Below are 19,290 nucleotides of genomic sequence, written 5' to 3'. Positions count from 1 at the left end.
AGCTTCACTACTAAAGTACAAGAACCTGAAGCAAAAAAAAAAAAAAAAAAAAAAATCTATTAAGCTCTTAGGATACAATTTTTGGCAAGGGACAGTATTTCCAATTATACTGAATGTCTGTTAATGCTGATATAACCAAGTCTGCCAGGTTTTCCATTGCAAACCACAAATTTCAGGAATGTGTAAAACTCTGCTATGCAAATGCATAGCCTGCAGTGAAACTTGGCAGATAAAGCTTCAGCTGGATAAAGGTTTTACAATAATCTTTGTTTAAAACAAAGTTAATTAAATTTGGGTTTAAGCAGAGTTTCAACCATTTTCAAGTTGCAGAGTAATGCCAGGACTTAATTGTACCTTTTATCCGAAGATCTTTAAGTACTGAGGCATCACATAAGCTGCACAGCTCAGTTGGGAAGTTCATTCCCCCTTGCACTCAATTCAGAGAAGGACCAGCAAGGAGCTGGCCTGGGTCTCCCTCAAACAGGCTGCCGTGCCTCTTGTGCTGCTCTGCAATATCCAGCTGTTTCAGCAGCCAGTGCAGACAGAGAGCAGGGACTGCAGAATCAACACTATGGGGGTTCTGATGACTAATTCCTCTCCTGCCATCCTGCCCCAAGTCACAGTACCCCTTCCATCAGGAAGGGTTGCTACATATTCACTGTGTGAAGAACCCCTGCTCTGCACAATTCTATTTTGCCCAGGTGGAACAGAGCACATGATAAATGAAATCCAGCAAATTTAAAAGGCTCTGTTAAGTTGCACAGTAAATTAAAGACACACACACATAAAAAAGAGAGAAAAAAAAAAAGAACATAGTGCTGTTGTGACTATTAGTCAGCTTTTTGCTTGGGAGGGAGATATGGCTCCAGAGGCTCTCATTTTAAAATGTGTCTGTTCCCCAAACCGAAAAGCTGATCAGTTCATCCATACTGCAGACTAATTATTTTTGGTATTTTGTATTGCAGCAAGGACAGAGAGGCAACAAAATATATTTGGTCTACTCAAGAGTGTCTACTCTACTACATGCAACATAGAAAAATTACTATATTTTATCAAAGCATGAAATTGCTTTAAGAAATGGAACTAAATAATTTAGTGCCAAGGGTGAAAAAATGCTCCCAAGACAGGATGGTTTCTAGCAGTCCTTAACACTAAGTCTTATAGGGACACATCCATCTTCTCCCCGTTTTATAACCAAGAAACTAGAGGTGATTTTGGTTTGTCTTAACTCAGGGACCTAACAAGTGAAAATTTCAGTTCAAGCTGACCTCAGCCCCATCTCCTTGTGTACAGCCAGCCCTTGCTTGTTATCTGACAGCAGGAACAAATAGTCTGTTGAACCTTTTGCTCTGTATGAAAGACCACAGCCATGAGAAAGCCACATGGATACAGCGAGTTTAAAATATCTGTGTTTGCTTATCAAACAAAGAGAAGATAAACACAACACAGAAATTCTGCTTCTCAGGCAAGATACCAGTGGCCCTCCTGATAGTACAGGACTGCTCCAAAAGTTCGCTGCGGCTGCAAGCCTTTTGCACGCACACAACCCAACAAAAGCCACACAAGCACCACTCAGCAAATATTGGATTATCTTGATTTTGTGCAATTCCTTGTTCATATGCTTTATCTATGATTCAACTTTCCCTTGCTGACAAAGGCTGAAACAGGCCATTGTGTTCCAGTTCCTTTCATAACACAAGTTGAGCAAATTTAGGTAGGGCAATGCTTTGAGAGCAGTTATTTTGTCCCATCAGGAATACTGTCTGATGATGTTCTGTAGGCATGAACAACAGCAATGCCTCTGCCAGGACCTGGACTGTGAGGAGCTCAAACAGATACTCTACGTAGCCTTATGTAATTACAGTAGGGGAAATTCTTTGACAAATTTTCACCTGGATTAAACTAGGGCAAACCTATTCCTTTGTGCATGGGATGGGGGCATGAATCTGGGAGTGCTGATGCTGGCTTGCACAGTTGTGAACTGTTCCCAACTGGGACCTCCAAGCATTACAACACAACTCTGCCCTAACCTCAGCAACCTGTCACTGAGCACCCAAAGGTGCTCGTATGACTGAGAACTTGGGCTCATTGCTCTCTGACACCTTTTGCAGTTATTTCAAAATTCCCATTACATTTACTATTTGGTTGCATTTTGACCTGTGCCCTCTTTAACTGTTTCCAGGCATTGTACCATAGCATGGAAGAAGGCCTGTTGAAGAGCACAGCCATGACAACATGCAAAAAGGGCTCTAGGTTCCTAAGCTACCTGAAGGAAGATAAGAAGCTTTGAAAGACACCAGTCCCAAAGGTCCCATTGATAATATGTAGCAACATCTGGAGGAGCTCACAACATTTTCTTGAGTCTCCATGGAGTCCTACTGCCAAACGCTGCAAACATCAGTGGCAGGGTCTGAAGTGCTGCCACAGCCAGTGCAAGTCACAGAGCTCCAGGGATCATGGAGTGTTACTTTCCCCACAATCCATTTGCCACTCACTACCAGCATAGGATGCTCCCATCTGAGATCCCCAGCACAAGGGAGAGCCTGGCCACCTCTGCTTCTTGTTGCTCCAGTAAAACTATTCTAGGTATTTCTTAATCTCAGAGGTGAATTTCACCTTTTTGCCTTGTGACATCTAGGGCTGGGCAGGATTAGCAGAGAGGGCAGTGAGTGGAGCTGTGCATGATTTACTGGAAGCCCAGCAAAAGGGGTCTTAGACAGATCCCATTACAGATCACCTTACACAAAACTAACCCACAACTCATTCAGCACAACTTCTAAAGCTCAAAGACGTCAGTTCCAGAAGTTCCTTCTCTATGTAGATACTTGAAAGACATAAGCTGTGAGGCCATTTGTAGACTCAAAATATATTAACATGTTAAAAATGCTAATACGAAAGGACAGGGAGGTACTCAGCAACTTCTCATTTTGTCTTTGAGCACATGCCATGTGGGGCTAAAGAGAATGACCATGAGAAAAGAGGTAGTGCATTAATCCAGACTAGAGTTCTGAAAATTGTTTAAAAGTATTATTTATGGTCTAAAATTATGTTGGTTCTCAGCAGTAAAAAAAAAAGAAAATCTGTATCTCTATGGGTTATTAAGGGTTAGCAATTGGGTAAGAAGAAATGGGAAATTTTTAAAGACTTAACTGGTCAAAGTTGAGTGTTGGAAACTTGAGAGGAAAAAAATCCTTTTTCCTTCCCTAGGAGCAGGATGAAGTAGCAAACAGAGGAAGCAAGGCAGCAAGCTAGCTCAGTGAGGAGACCTGTAATCACAAAGAGCCCAGGATCAAGCTAGGTTTTCATTTAGATCCACATGCTTACATGGGATTTTTACTTGGGTGGAGGGAATGCATGAATTTTTGAACCATTTTCTAGTTCGTTATACTACTCTGGTGCATAAAGTTGCTACAGTGTCTTTGCAGTGACAGCTGGCTTGGGTTTTCCTTCAACATGTCTGCTTGCAGCACCATTTGAGTAGCTGTCACCCTCTTCATCACTGAAAGGGAACAAATGCCTTCCCAGCCAAGCAGGGATCTGACATTCTATTTCTGTCTCTCTCCTCCGCAGGACAAGTGCTAGGTATTGGAAACAAGGCACTGAAATCAATTGTATCAAGACACCAAAAAAAAAAAAAAAAAAAAAAACCACACCATAACCAAAAAAAACCCTACAGAAATAAACATTTTAAAATGCAGGAATGTTTAACAACACACACACAAAGAATGATCCATTTTGACTGGCTTATAATAAGTTGGTAAAAATGGTAATGTTTGCAGGGAGAAAATGCTTTCATAAATATATATATTGTGTGTAAGAGAAGTTAATTTTTCATCTCTAATCAGGGCTGATTTAGAAAGCAGTCTGCATGCTTTTGTGTCTTACAGACTCCTCTTGAATATGATACCTAATCCGAGTCTCAAAAGCAGAGAGGCAGAATGCCAATGATCCAGGTAAAAATGTAAAAAGCAGCAGCAACTCTTGCCTGTGGCATTGTAAAAGTCAAACCACTGTAGCAGATCCTACCACCTAATGAGAAGGAAGAAGGGGAGCTCTCACATCCGAGATGCAGGCTTCCTTAAAAGATTTGGCATCAAGGCTGCAGCTTGAAGGCAAGAATTCGCTCTCGTCCCCCCTCAAGCAACTGGATGAAGCCAAGCTTTGAATGTCAGGCCCTGTCATTGCAGGCAGAGCACAAATGCCCTGAAGTAATGCCACTACCAAGGCAGCACTCAGTTGTCAGAGCACCAGCAGCACAATTCATAAGAAAACCAGCAAATACGACAGTGCTTGAATATGAATCCAAAGACAAAGCAGAAACTGCAATCAATTGAGAACACGCAAGTCAAGGCTCAGAAAAATAACAGTTTGCAGAGGACTTTTCAGTGCTATGGCAGTAATTCACTGTTGGGTGCCATGAAAGCAAAGGGCCCTGCCCAGGCTGCAGAAGGCCTGACAAAGCTGGACTGTAAAACAGCCACTCACCCAGCAGCAACATGGCCAGCACTGCTCTGTGATCAGTTCTGCCCAGACAGTGCTTCAAATACAGGCTTCTTAGACACTTTAGAACAAGACTCCTCTCAGCTAACTCTGACTATATAAAGGGTAAGCATAAGGTATATATATAGGGTATCAAAGTTATATAAAGGGTAGGAATAAACAAGTCTTTCAAATTTTTCTCTGTAACAAAGACAGAAAATCACCTTTGGATGTCAAACCATCTTGCACATTTTAAAAGTCGTTCTAAAAAGGGCCAAGTTACCCTCATGGGATACCCTTCTTCTAGCTATGGTGGGTACCTAGACAACTGGCTTAGGCCTGATGGCTGTGTTTTTGATGGCAAAAGCTATTTTAGAAGATTCCAAGCCTAATTATTAAGCTTATGTTCTGACTGGACCTTTTCATTCAAATACAATGCACACACTGGTTTCCCTTATGCAAACATCCAACAGAAAAGAATAATAAAAAAAAATGAGAAAGAACTATAAAAAACTATAGAAAAATTAGTTATAAGGAAAAAGATAGTCTTACTTTAAGTTCAATAGAGATTCACTTTTCTGCTTTTTAGTGCTCTTTTGCACTGGTAAATGGGAAATTGGGCTCCTATGTTCTATGCAGCTTCTAGCACTTTGTGTGGAGCAAACCAGCTCCACAGATCAGACATCTAACATATGTTGTTTACATAACACTTTCAGCTGTGTTGCTACTCTCTCTGAACTCAACAGTTCCCCAAAATTTGGGATCTTGCAAATTGTTCTATTAGGAAGAAGCATTTGGCAGTGGAGCCTGGTATCTATTATAGAAACTGCTCTCTGACAAGGAACACCAAGTCCCATTTGCCAGGTTTGAGGGTGTCACACGACAGGAGATTTCATCTTCACTGGCATTTTTCTATCAGCACACAATCTAAAAAGATTCTCTCTTCTACTCCGTTCAGGGTTACTTGAGATAGCTGTGCTCAAAGCTTTCCTTAGTGTCTTTTTCCCCGTCATTTCTGAGGCTCAGTGGTTCTTCTGTATCATGGATACCTGAAGGGTCCAGGATGTTCCTCTTACCTGGGCACTAATATGCGTATAGAAAATCATCTGAAGAGCATCACAATGTCCCAAAGGGTTTAACCACTTCTACTACTTGAAAAGGAGGATAGCAGTTCTCCCTAAATTTCAAGATAGAGCTAGCATTGGGTCATGCTATAATCTGAGGCTGTGATGTCAGGAACTTTTTTTGGTGTACGCATACGTGTGATCATAGACTGGGCCAAGATAAAGTGGAACCTCTGGATCACTGTAATGAGTAACACCATAAGAAATTATATTAGCAGGACCTTTCTAATTTCCTTTCTATTAATTCTAATATATATTCCCAAGAGACACATCAGAGTAATGTAAAATAACTGGGCCTTGTTTAAATGATATACTTTTGGACTCGTGTTCTGTTACCTTCTGCATCTAGAATACGTAATGAGAAGACGATGTACAGCACTATCTCCAGCTTCTTGTCATCTTACAGCATACTCAGAGGGGTTACTCATGTCATTGTTATGAAGTCATTAAAGCCACGCGGCACACAGAGGCAGCCTGCTTCTATTTCTGGTCCAGCTCAACGCTGTGGGGAAAGCACCATCCTTTCCTAAGTGGAATCAGACTCCCATGGAAACTATGCTGTTGTTATCTTGGATTTGCCCTCTTTGAGCAGCAAGTCCCCAGTGGCCACTTGTGGAGCCCTTAAAGGTGCATTTGCCATCCCTGTAGGAAACTGCCTGGGTAAACCTAAGAGCCTGTCTGGGTAGAACAGGCCTTTGTTCTCAGTACCAGGGCTCTGAAATCAAAACAAAAGCCGATGTCCTCAATGAAACAAGTCCAAAGACGTGGACAGAGTTCTCCTGCCCATGCTTGAACCACTCACATCCAGTACACACTATTCTGAAAAGGACACCTAGAAGATACTTTCACCTTGTCTAAAGCAAGTGTTTCTTATCTGCAATACCAGATTGAACCGCTAAAGCAAGATTGTAAAAAACGGGAGAAAGGGGATTAAAGGGTGAAGAAAAAAAGATCCTCTCTACATTTCAAAACAAAACAGGAATCTTATTAGCATTTAAATGAATACACTATCTGGATGGTGAAATCCTTATGAACTGTTGTGCTCTAGACAGAAGTGAATCTTGACCCTCATTACCAAAAGCCACCCTGCATGCGACAGGGTGTTTGTGAAGCCGGAGAAGCAGATGTTCTCCAGACCAGCATCTCTTCTCTCTCTGTCTGCCTGCAGTCAAGAGAGACTAGACTTGGTGACCCCCAAGTGATTTTTGCTGCTGTTGTTTTCCTTAATAAATAACATTAATATTAATACAATGGCAATGACAAAACAAAACAAAACAAAACGCATAAACCTGAAGCAAGACACCAGCACAGCAGTGAGCTGCACAGGTCAGCACCCTGCAGTGAGCAGTAATCTGCCTATTTTGTATTTGAAAGGATAACAAATACTCACTGCAGCCTAAATAACAACCACATGCCTACAGAACTCCTACTGCCAAAAGAAGGGTTGTCACACGCATGGGGTTGTCATGTGCTTCCAGCAGCAGTGCCACTGAGATCTCTGCTTAATGCTTGCTTAAAAGAACTATCCCAGTTCTGTTCCTCCTCACCACAGCACAGCAGGACTCAGCCCTGCAACCCAGCCTTTCTCCAGACTGGCAGCTGCACCAGTAGGAAGCAGGTCTTGGGGAGGTGGGAAGAAGATAAAGGCTCTTCCTTGCTTACCAGGAAAACTACATCAAGGAAGTGAGGCAGTGAAGGCCACTGCCTGCAGGAAGAGGAAGACAATGAGGTAGGCTTGGGAGATGAGCTACATCTGTTCCAACTGAAGTTATTTCCAGCATGGGCTGCATTAGGCAGGAGATGAGCACAAAGATACACCATGGTGGTCTTCAAATATGTGGACAGACAGCTCCAAGTCTCAAGCTATCTCTTCATAGCACAAGCTGTTGACCCACAGAGAGCTTCTCCAGTGACTTAATGATGTGCAACATTCTTGCTGGGGCCATCCCCACACTTTCTTCTACTGACCTCACTAGGTCTGGTGAATGGATATGGCCATACTCCTGTGGCATTGCCACCTTTTAGGGTTATGTCATTAATCTAGTGTTCTAATCAGAACTGCAGCTGAGGACTTGCATAAGCATCTTTGATGTTCTTTGTTTCTTTTCTAGTAAGTTTTTAAGCTCTCGGGAAGAAGAGCTGAAAACCTGAAATGAATACACATCAAACCATGAAGCACAGAGAAAAAAAGTCATGACTTCTCAGCTCAGCAGGTATGCTAAGGGCACAGCTGAGGTTGGCAGTCTAAGAGGCCTTTGTCGATGTGATGTGAGATACATGCACAAACTTTAAGAAAAATTTGTGTGTGCCAGTGACTGCAGGGGAACTGTAATAAGTCACAGGAAATTACAGCAAAACTTCGCCTGAGAGAGCAACATCAAGACTCACAGGTCTGAATAAAGTTAAAAAAAAAAAAAAACCAAACAAAAAACAACCCAGCAGCCATGAGGAAAGAGAATATACTTGCTCATCCAAACACAATCCTGACCCTTCTTCTTGAAGATGAGTTTCAGGTGTCCCTGCTAATGTTCCTGCCCAGCAAGAAGGCAGCCTCTGTCTCCCCAAGCAAACTCTCTTGAGCAATCTTCTCATAAGAATTCGGCTGCCAATTGAAAAACAAAATTTAAAAAACCTCTTTATTTTTTGTGTTAAGAACTCTTAACTTATACAGGCAAGCTCAAAAAGTAAAAATGAGCCACTTTCATAATCAGAGGGGAAGGAAATAAACATGACTGCAAAACCACCAGCTCCAGTTCCTCTCCTAATCCTGCAGTGGGACCAGAAAGAGAAATCACCACAAAAGAGCTCAACACATTAACAACAGGGATAATAAGAGCCCCAGAAGTCTGAGTTTCATATGTAAATGAGCAAGCACAGCTCTGACATGGATGCAGCCACTGGAGTGTAAGTAATGTCAGTGTAACCTCAATCTCCTGAGCCGTATTGACTTATTGTAAAGATATACTACCTCAGCTTCGCAATAACAGCACACCTTCAGCACTTATCCTCTGCTGCTTTTCCACAACATTTACTGATTCACACAGTGTAAATTCAGAGCCTGAAACAAAACCTTAGCTCAAAGTAATTGATGGGGACATGCCTATTGGATACCAGTGGACAGAGCTGTTGTGCAAAGTTTCAGAATTTCCAGTCATTTTTTAGACAATTAGTGATCAAAAACTCCAATTTCATTATAATTTATTTTAATTAAAATTAGGTTTGTTCCTTAATCTTATCTACAAAACCTTATTGTCCGTGTACCAGCCATTACATATCTGAATTTTCAACATCATATGCTGTACTTTTGAGCCTGAACAATACTGATTGCCACTTGAATTGCTTTTTAGAAACAAAAAAGTACAAAATATAAAGTTATACAAAATGACAGAGAATTCATCTAAGGACTCACCATCCAACTGAAGACCAACCATATTCATTCTCATGTAAGAGGTAATAGTGAGGAATTTATTCAGCTTGAATATAGAGAAACCCGCTGTACCTGGTCCTCATGGGATGCTTTCATACAAGTCCTGATATTGCAAAGCCAGGTGATTACTGCAGTCAAAAAGTTGAAGGACTGTAAATGGTGCATCATAGCCTACAGAAACCCTGAACTTTCTGTTCTGAAGGAAAGGAGCAGAACAGAGAGGCAGTAACTGCTGGGCATACCCAGCTATTACAGAACAAACTTGGGGAATATAAAGTAATCCAGGCAACATATTGGAGTTTCAATAAGGACAAAATAGAGCAATAAAGGATAAGAAACAAAAAACTCAGAACTGGATTACCAAGTACAGTCTTATTAAATTTATGCTCTATATCCTACTGTATATTGCATTTCACCAAAAGACAGAATTTAATATGAGCTGGGGAAGGATGGCTACATGGGTAGGTGTGTGGATGTTGTGGGTGGGAAACGTTAATAAGGCGAGAACAAGTGAGCATTAATTACAACTGTTTCTCAAACGGCTGTTTCTCATTTTAGTCTCAGATATACCAGTAGCTGTAATAGTTTTCTTTTAAAAGCATAGAGAAATGTTTTTTTTTTCCTTTCAGCTGTTTTGGAGAGAGCAGGAAATAAACATAAACTGCAATAATAGAATATAATTATCTACTATCTTCAGAAGATCTCCACATTGTTTTGAAGCTGCTGAGATAGACTTGGGCATACCTATTAGGGCCTCTTTTGTTGCAAAAGGTGGGACAAGAAGCCTCTTTATTCCAAAGGCTGCCCACAGAAAAAAATCTGCATTTCCAAGTGAAGGAGACACCAATCTTCTCTTCTTTTACAGGTGGGAAGCATCTTGGTTCATTGCTGTCTCTTCCTGCTTTTTACCAGCAGCCAACTCAACTGGGCCAGCATAGCAAAAAACTATCTTCTCAGTGCACTTTTTTGCAGCAGGGTACTATCAGAGCAAGAGGCACGATGCCAAGGCTGAGAAGTCTCATTCAGTCTACTGCTGGGAGATATTGTAAAGTCACAGCCCAGATCAGCAATGTCAAGAAATTTATGCCATTTAAATTAAGTGTCTAAAGGATTAGATTTCAGCCAGATATATCCAAGGATATTCTCCTGTTACACACCACTTCTGTTCCAACCCCAAAAAAACCGCCTGCGGTATGAGGTGTTGCTAGCCAATCATCAGCTGCTTTATTAACAGGGAATTGATTAATGGAATTAATCCGTTATGAAGACTGAGCACACACTGAGTCCATTTGTGTGGAAATGGAGTGGAAATGGCTTTCCAAAGTGAGAAAGCAAGCCACTTGCGTACCAAGGGAAAGGTTTTCTGACCCTGTACCATCTACTCCTCTTCCAAGGGCAGCTAGACAACAAAATAAGTCTAAACTCTGAAGTGTTGGGTTGGTGATTTTTTATATATAACTACTTGACTTCTACTCAGTAAATCCTATCAATAATGAACTACAGCCATCTCCCTTCAAAGGGTCTGAGATGCAATCATATTATGTCCATGTTAGTTCATAATATTTTAGGGATTATTCTGAGAAATATGTTCATTGAGCTAAGCAGCCAGTGCAGCTAGGTTTCCCTTGTGTGCTCTGATAATGATTTTTACATAGCAGCAGCTGGAAACCAATAGATCTGATGCCTTTCATGAGAAGCTTCTGTTCCTAGGAAGGTCAGTCATCAAACAGGATTTGTTTTTCACCTGAGACAAGAGAGATGTTGAGGTCTTATAGAACTGTATGGTGTTAAAGTTTTGCAAATAGCAGAGAACCAGCCTTCAGTAACTACATCTCCTTTCAGAAAGGACTGCAAAAGAGAACTTTGAGTAGGCCGTGTTTATTACAGTGATAAAAAGAAAACAGAGTAGAAAACAATGAGGCAATTATTAGAAGACAAATGCTTCTGAAGCAAGGTGAAATGTTTTCCAGGCTCCCCAAGATCCCAGACAAAGCAAGTAGACTCAGGAGTTTTGGACTTCTGTCCTGCCCATCCATCATAAAGCTGGCAACCCAGAGACCTCAGCTGAACCAAACCCCAGCCTTTGGATGCTGTGCAAGAACCCCACTTCCAAATTTTCAGACCTGTTTTTTCCAGATTTTTCTTTCTACAAATATTTCAAAAGGTCTGCTTCAATCCTGAATAGGGTTGGGTTTTTTTTATTTCCTTTCACAAATATTCCAAGGGATGGGAAGGTGCAGGTTTCATTTCGGCTCTAAACATAATGCAGCCTTTTGCTTTACTAATTTTGCACCACTTCATAAGTCATCCTTAAGGAGCTTGCTCTAGAGTACTGTTGTCAGAGCAGAAGTCTGCATCATACTATTAGTACTCTTAAGATTTTCACAGTAGAGCTGAACGATAGAAATCGCACAGCAAAGGTCTATAACATAAAGGCAATATCTCCTTGTTTATGAGTGACTTGTCATTTGCCTGAGTGCTGGTATCCTATCCTTCAGAGGTCCAGCATAATGAAGAGAGGTCTTTGGTAGTTTTCCCCGAGGGGATGGTGTAAAGAGGAGAAAGGCAGAGGTAGAACAAATTGAATCACAACATTTAGGCCTTGAGATAGCATGATTGGAAAGGGAAAGCAAACCCGATGTACTGCTTCCCACCAGGTACTGTTGCCAAAAGAAGGAAACAGGAAGAGAAGCCATGCCAAGACTTTTCTGGCTTGCATACTGCAATGGAGAGATCAAACAAAGTTATGTGGAGGGCCCCAAAAGCCAGTCATCTTTACACCTTAGGCTCGCCTGGCAGGACAAAAATGAGAACAGAAGATATGACCACACCATGAAATTTCCAAAGCAAAATCCTAGATCAAGAGAAACATGGCTATTTTAGATTTTTATTATTAAATGGATCACACAGCTTTCCAAGAGTCCAGGCCAGTTAGTATGTAAAATCAGAGTTTCTGGTGAATCTGAAGGCTTTAGTCAGACCCATGTAGTAGACTTGGTGTTTTGTTATTGTTTCCCATCCACAACCAAAGTTTACTGTATTCTTAGAATTTCCTTTAAGAAAAACAAACAACGAAACACACCAACAAAAAAACCTAACTTATGAATACTTCTTAACACTGAAGTGTGAACTGAATGAGAGGAGGAAAGAGGCTGCAGTCCTATACCCACTCACCTTCTTGTAGTTAACCCTGCTCCTGTGGCATTCTGGTGGTATTTACACTACCCTGTTCAGATCCACAGTTGTACATTCCCCTGTCTCAGGCTTTGACTCTGCTGTACTCACCATCTGAGATGATGCAACCAGACTAAAACCACTGAGTGAATATCCATCTATATCACAGCTGTCATTTTTAAAAAGTGTATCTAGTCATGTGCACTTTCCAGTTTTATATTAGGCCCACAAACAGCTGGGCCATCCAAGCATCATCAAGCATAAAAGCAGGAGAGAATAAGCAGAAAAATTTTAAATATAGTTACAGGATACATATGTATGTCCTGCCACAAGGTACTTAAAGCTTAAGAAATTAATAAGTTGTTAAGTTATTATAAAATGTGTTAGCCTGACAACGGTGAGTCACTTCTTCCCAAGTCATCCAAGCATTAAAAACTGTGGGTGGAGGTGAGGAATTTATAAAAAAAATATTGTACAAATAACTATTAGGATTATTATTGCCCAGAATAACCATAAAGAACACAATGGGTTCTTATTATTCAATTATTTGAAGAGTCATAAGACGAAGGAATTAGTAATGCTAAGTGACTTCTTTCTCATTAATAGGAGAATCAAACTGTACAAGATGTAGCAAAGAGACAGGGGAATCTACTGAATGGAATTTTTTAGAGTTCAAAACGCGCTATGCTTAGATTCTTACAAGTGGAAAACTATTAGAATACTTCCAGAGGCCAGCTGAAGCACCGGAGCTGTGTATCTAAAGAAACATTTTTCATTGAATGAACACCACTATTTTACACCTGCACTGACATCACTAGCTAGCCCCAGCTCAACAGTCCCCTGGTTCAGCTAGGAAGCATCCATACCATTGCTCCTTAGTAAGTACCATGAAAATAGAGATGGAAGAGACCACCTACTAGATAGACAAAGAGCAACCACTGAAATCAGCACCTCTGTGTTTCCTATGCGGAGCTAAATATTCTTTTTCTCACAACTGTTATTTCGAACGAGTAAATTGGAGACTATAGGCAGTAGGTGAAACTCGGGCACCCACACCTACCAACAGGCAAATGCATGTTCTAGCTTCCCTCATGTAATTGTTGCTTGCTGAAACTGATCTGTTCCATAAAAGGCTATGATTTCCAGGATATGGGGGGAAACTCAGAATGAGGTCTAACACAGCACAAACAACTTCTTGCTAACGCTTCTCATTGATCCTTCAGCTCAGAGGTAAGATCAAATGCTGGCATCCACTTGTGCTGTAGCAGTGGACCAGTGTGCAAAAGCAGTAAAGCAACCCCTTAAAGCTTGAGGAGAGGAAACCTCCTGCTTTGGGGTCCATTGAGAGTAAAGCTAATGGAAGAAGATCAAATAGGTTTTTGTCCATCCAGTTCGATATGTTATTAAATATGCTGCAGTATTCCAGGACAATGCATTGAAGGTATTGTGGATATAGATTCGTATTTGAATCCTATCACGTTTATCCACACACAAAAGACCAAAATTATTCCTCCTGCTAAGATAAGTACGTTAGATGACACAAAAGGAAGCTGTGTGAGAGATCACATGGTTTTGCCTCTTCTTTCCTGCCTGTGTTGGATGTTATACAAAGTGATCTCTTGTCTTTTCAGAAAGACAGGCAGTAGCCATTTATAGGTATGCAGCAGAGAAAGCAAGAAGCATAATAGTTACTTATTTGGTACCTAGCAATAGGCATATAAAGGGGATTTGATGGGAAGATTTACAGGAAAGGAAGAAGCAATTCAGAAAGCTTCTTCAAATGCACTGTGTAACATAATATTGAAGTTTTCAGATTCTTTTCTGTCCACAGCTCAGTGCCAGAGGTTTTGAAAAACAGCTTCATAAAACATTCACAGTGATTTTAATTAGAAGTGAAAGCAGCTTACAGTAAGCAAACACATAATGGGGAGCAAGTATACCTACAAGCTGATTAGAAGCTCTTCCTCAGAAATCTGCAAAGAAAAAGTCAAAAACCTACTTTAAAGAGCCAAGGAGACAGACATAAAATGAAACAATTCATTCAGACATAACACAAGATTTTTTGGGGGAAAAAAATATCCATTATTTTTCAACTCTTCAAGCTCCACATTTACACAAAAAGCATGATAAAACACTTATTCCCAGCTAATCATACTTTCTGCCAGAAGTTGCCCCCTCTGTAGGAGCATATTGTCAAGGCCCTGTAGCCTGCTCAGCCATACCTGCTTGCGAACTGGCTTTTTTGTTCTGTTCCACGCAATTTGCCCAGGAACAGCTAAGGCAAGGGTAAGTCCTCCCCTTCACAGGCACAGAAGGGACAGCAAGGGACAGCAGTTTCCATGGACAATAAGAGCCATTTTGCTGGTACAGACTGAATGACCATCTCAAGTAACTTCCTAAACTGCTACAGGAAGATCCACTCACACATCTCTGGAAATCCTGGTCCCCCCACCATGTTCTGTCTGTACTCACACACAGTGCCAACCCATGGACAGGTTTATCAGTATTTTCCATTCATCTCATCATTAAGATGTTTCCTTTGGCAAGAAAAGCAGATGGGATCCCAGTAATTTGAGGAGATATCCAGCTTCGCAGTACACATGGAGGAAAAAAGATAAGCCAGGATGAAATCTGTTGGACTGTTCTCTCAACTCTGCCTCAGATGCATTGGAGCATACAAAGGGAATCGCATTCAGTGTCTCAGTTTCCACTCCTGTGGTTCAAGGGTATCACTACTGCCCAACACCACACGGGTATGTGGGGGTTCAGGATACATGTGATACTCTAGAATGTAAAATGGAAGCTGTATATACAAGTGCAACAACCTATTAGAGTATCATCAAAACTGGACCCAAACATCAAGGGACTGTTTTAAAATTTCAAGATATGAGCAACACTGTCACATAGCTCTAGAAAATAACATTCAGTGAAGCAATAAGGGTTTCCCTTTGTGAAGACTGTTTCATTATAAATTCATTTTATTCCGAGTCAAAAGACTCACAAGTCTTTCCTGGGTTTTGTTTGTATGCTCTTAGAATTGTTATCCTTTGTTGTCATATTCCCTCTTGCCAATACAGTAAGAAGAGAAATCCTGATGCCCTGCATTAGAAACTACCCAGCTTTATTCCCACAGCCTTAATCTATTAAAGCCATTAGTAATTGCAAAGTATGAAGCAATCATCATTTTCTAGAGTTAAGGAACAAACAGAAAGCAATCTGAAGGTGTATAAATAAGACAAAGTAGAAATCAGAATACTTCAGGGTTTTCCAGGGTGTTTTTTATATTAATCAGGTTTCCTGCATCTCTCCTCTCTACTAGCCCATTGCACTTTTTCCCCTCTGTTTTCCAATGTTCTGTGGTCTTTCTTTCCTCACTTCTTCTGTCCCAGAGATAAGATTCAATCACAGACAATATAAAGAGAATATTTTATTGAGGCCAGATGACTAAGAAGTCTCTCAGGACTGAGGGTACTGTCTTCTCTAACACAAAGGTATTGGGTGGGGAGAGGATGTCCACTTTCTTCTTAATTTATTGAAATGTGGGATTGCTATCTTGCTGTAAATTGCAAGAGGCCACAGGTGCTTGCAGGTTTTACTAACAGCTAGGCAAGGTCAGCACTAATACAGAGGCTGATGATTCAACCTCAGCTAATTCACCTGTCCGTAAAATCAAAAATGCCTTGGTGCATCCACTGCCTCTCATTGTGTAACAGTTAAAAACTGCTTTCTTGTCACCGAAGACAAATTAAATTGTTCAGCCTAGTAATAGCTTTAATGAGCTTCTATGTAATGCAGCTCTGTAAGCACAGGGCTTTGCTACAGCCTGTGGATTGCCCTGCAGAGGTCTCAGGCACGCCCCTGAGTTTGAGCCAGCATACTTAGGTGGATTGGCACTCAAGTTTCACCAAGGTGTATGTTTAGTCATAGCAACTCTCTTCCTTTGGCTTTTTTCCTCAGCCTTTTTCAGTATTAAAAAAAAAAAAAAAAAGTCCACAAAACATCAGGATAGTTATGCTTCATATTTAGTGACACAAAAACCTCAACAGGTTTAGATAAGCATGTAACAGGTTCAGGTAAGCACATGAGCTACCCACCATCCATAAAGAGGGAGCTCCTCAGGTAATGGATTCTCTCCAATACTGGCCCTACTGAAATAAACATCAGAGCTCACATGGACTTCAGAGTAGCAATTTTACCTTCCTTAAATTGCCAAAAATTATAAAATTGCAGTGAATATCCCAAAGAATAGACAGTCCAGAGATTTCAGGTACTTTTGTTTTGTCAATATATCAGTGCTTCATAAAGATGCTTGGCCACAGCTTTAATTTAGGTTAAAAGGAGCACACAATAAGAGACATACAGGCATTAACAATAAAGCAAATATATTTTAGCCTGAATATAAGCAGTGTTCAAGCAACTTTTTCTGTCTGGTCATTATCATCCTCTCCATATTTTTAAGTGCTGCCTCGGCTAAAATTTTCTTCATCTGCTTTCTTATTTTTCTCTCTTCTAGAAAACTTTTGGATAAATTTGAAGTGTGGCTTGGCTAAGGCCACTGTTAACTGAAAACTTACTATCAAAACAAGATCACTTTAAAAGCAATCTTTAAAACATGTTGTTCTACAGCTATCTCCAATTTTTCAAGACAAAGGGTTATCATCTCACCTACTGGATGAAATAGGAGAGGGTTTGGGGTTATTTGTGAAACACTAGGAAGAAATACCATTGTTACATGTAACACTTAATAACAATAGCACCAAATGCATCTTCTTTGAAAGTAAGTTGCACTGGTAAGCAGGTTCTGTCCAGCTCAGAAGTCCTGCTCCCCTTTAGCATTACTTTCCTGAGGGTAGAGATTACCCTTCATATGGGCTGATACAATGTAGTGTATAAAAACATTTTACTTCACTTTAAGAAAGGAGGAGGGGAAGAATAGCCGTATCCTAGAATTCATAGTTCACAGGCATTTCCACAAGTGGGGAAAATCTTTAACTACCAATGACCTTACTAGCACCTGCTGGCAGTTACTAATGGATGACAGCAGTAAGAAATATAATAAAGAAATAATAAATGGACTTTTTTCATTTTAAAATGCAGTGGCTTTTTGAATTACAAGTGACTTGGCCAGGTTTCAGGATTAGTGACCACTCACTTGTCTAGTTCACCATGTCTATATATCATGCAGTTTACTGAGAACATGCAATCAAAACTTCCCACCTTGAGTTTGGATTGACCCTTTAAGGACTTAAGAGAAGTTTTAGAGAGAGAGAATTAAATTCACAGGTGTGCCTATAAAATTAAACTGCTGCTTTTTGATAGACTCATAACTTTTCTGAGACACTGAGTTCCTTCAGAAAGATTACAGCCCGATCCAAACAAAGCAGAGAGTGTAAGAATTGGGAAAGTTACCACAAAAGAGTGGCCTTATCAAAAACTGCACAATATTACAAGAAGTTAATTGTAATCGTACACACAGCCAGAAAAATGTTACTGGAACATTACACTCGGAAATACACATGCACAAAAAATTGTAAGCTTTCTTCTGGCTATCTGCATACCAAAGCACCTACTAGACTGTAGTCATAATCTGACTAGCTAAGTTTTCATGGGTTATTATTTTCTGAAACATCATTTCAAGAAGGGCAGAAATAGTTACTCAGTCCTTGAGGCCCAGCTGGTTGCCTGCAGGACCACAATTACATACTGTACAGCCAAGGGACCAGACCTCAGGACAGCAAACCCTGCTGCATTTCAGGCCTGGTGTGCACCAAGAAATTTCACAAGCTCCTGCATCAGAGGGTATCCATATCCTCAAATAGCATGAGCAGAGGACACAGGAACCTGGTTTAGCTGGAGTAAAGCAGGGAGCTTCCACCAAGCAAACTGCAGGGATGTTATTCTTATTAATGGGCAGCTGGGAGCACTGATAGCTCCTGCTGGCTGAAATAGGTTTAGAAGAGGGTATTTCTTACAGTACTCTCTGTCCTATACTGGTAACCCAGCCGCCAGCTCCGGGTGCATAACAGAGCTCTGAGGCAGAAAGTAGCCCTAACAGCAGCATCAGCTGCCAGTCTGCTTCCTCCTAAGTGAGTACCAACGACTCAAGAGCAATGAGTGAACACAGCAAGCTGTCCTTTGACCTTTACAAGCTGTCCATGCTTATAGTCTAATCTACCACAGTCAACTGAAATGGAAGGCTGTATGACACCCTTACCCCTGGCTGAAAGTGGTGGTGGTGCAGAAAAAACTATGCACCAAATCTGCTTCTGAGTATAAGCCAACATATCCAAATATTAAAGGACTCTAGGTACCAGAAAATCAAAAGCAAAGTTAAATAACAACATGGGTGTAGTCAGGAAAACTAAAATAACATACGGATCAAAGTCTTTCCTTTCTTAGTTTGTGCTCACTTACTGCAAAAGCATCTGTACAAGGCTAAAATATTACCTACACAATTATTATCAATTATGGTGCACCTGCTAAAGGTCCAAATTGACACATCAGAGCTGCAAAACAGACTATATGAGCAATTCTCATCATATCCCAGCTAGGCTAGCTTTACTCACCACAGAAAAACAACCCAAGGACCCTCAGGAACACAACACAGCATCACTGAAAAGCCTTCCCAGGTTGCTTCATCAGTTTAGCTGTAAGCTGACAGCCACCTGCTGAGGAACAGTAACAAATAGCCTAAGGAAGCGGATCCAGCTGTTTCCACCATTAACAATAGAATGGCCTCAGGTGAGAGACCTATGGCCATCTGTGGCCACTGCTGCCCATACAGAAGGCAATCAGCCTATCTACTACAGTGGCAGGGGCACAGCACACCCAGCTGGAGTTGACCCTCCACAGTGAAGCAGGGGCAGACAGTGACTATGTACAGCATCTTTGTATTGGTATGAAGGAGTCTGTAGAATGAGTTTTGCTGGGCTCTGAAGACTGATGAAAAAAAGCACTTTTGGCCAAAACTACTGGTATGTGTGTGACAGCTCTGTGTCTGAAGCCAGCATGCTGATGTGGCTCCATCCTCCTCTTGTCACTACTGTGAGGTTTCCTATGAAGTAGTTTTCCAGGAGGAAAAGTCAC

At 40.9% G+C, this 19,290-nt stretch overlaps 1 long non-coding RNA gene across 2 annotated transcripts in view; it reads right to left on the bottom strand.

Annotated features, from left to right (window-relative positions):
- LOC138108046 (uncharacterized) overlaps positions 1-18,857 on the bottom strand; it is an 84,416-nt gene extending 65,559 nt beyond the window's left edge. For both annotated transcript variants that reach the window (XR_011149837.1, XR_011149838.1), the window contains exon 1: positions 18,771-18,857. This is a non-coding gene — a long non-coding RNA (uncharacterized lncRNA). The remainder of the gene's footprint in view (positions 1-18,770) is intronic.
- Between the last annotated feature and the right edge of the window lie 433 nt (positions 18,858-19,290).

Source organism: Aphelocoma coerulescens, chromosome 3 (genome assembly GCF_041296385.1).
Source record: "Aphelocoma coerulescens isolate FSJ_1873_10779 chromosome 3, UR_Acoe_1.0, whole genome shotgun sequence".
NCBI classification, from domain to species: domain Eukaryota; kingdom Metazoa; phylum Chordata; class Aves; order Passeriformes; family Corvidae; genus Aphelocoma; species Aphelocoma coerulescens.
This window is presented reverse-complemented; position numbering and strand designations above follow the sequence as displayed.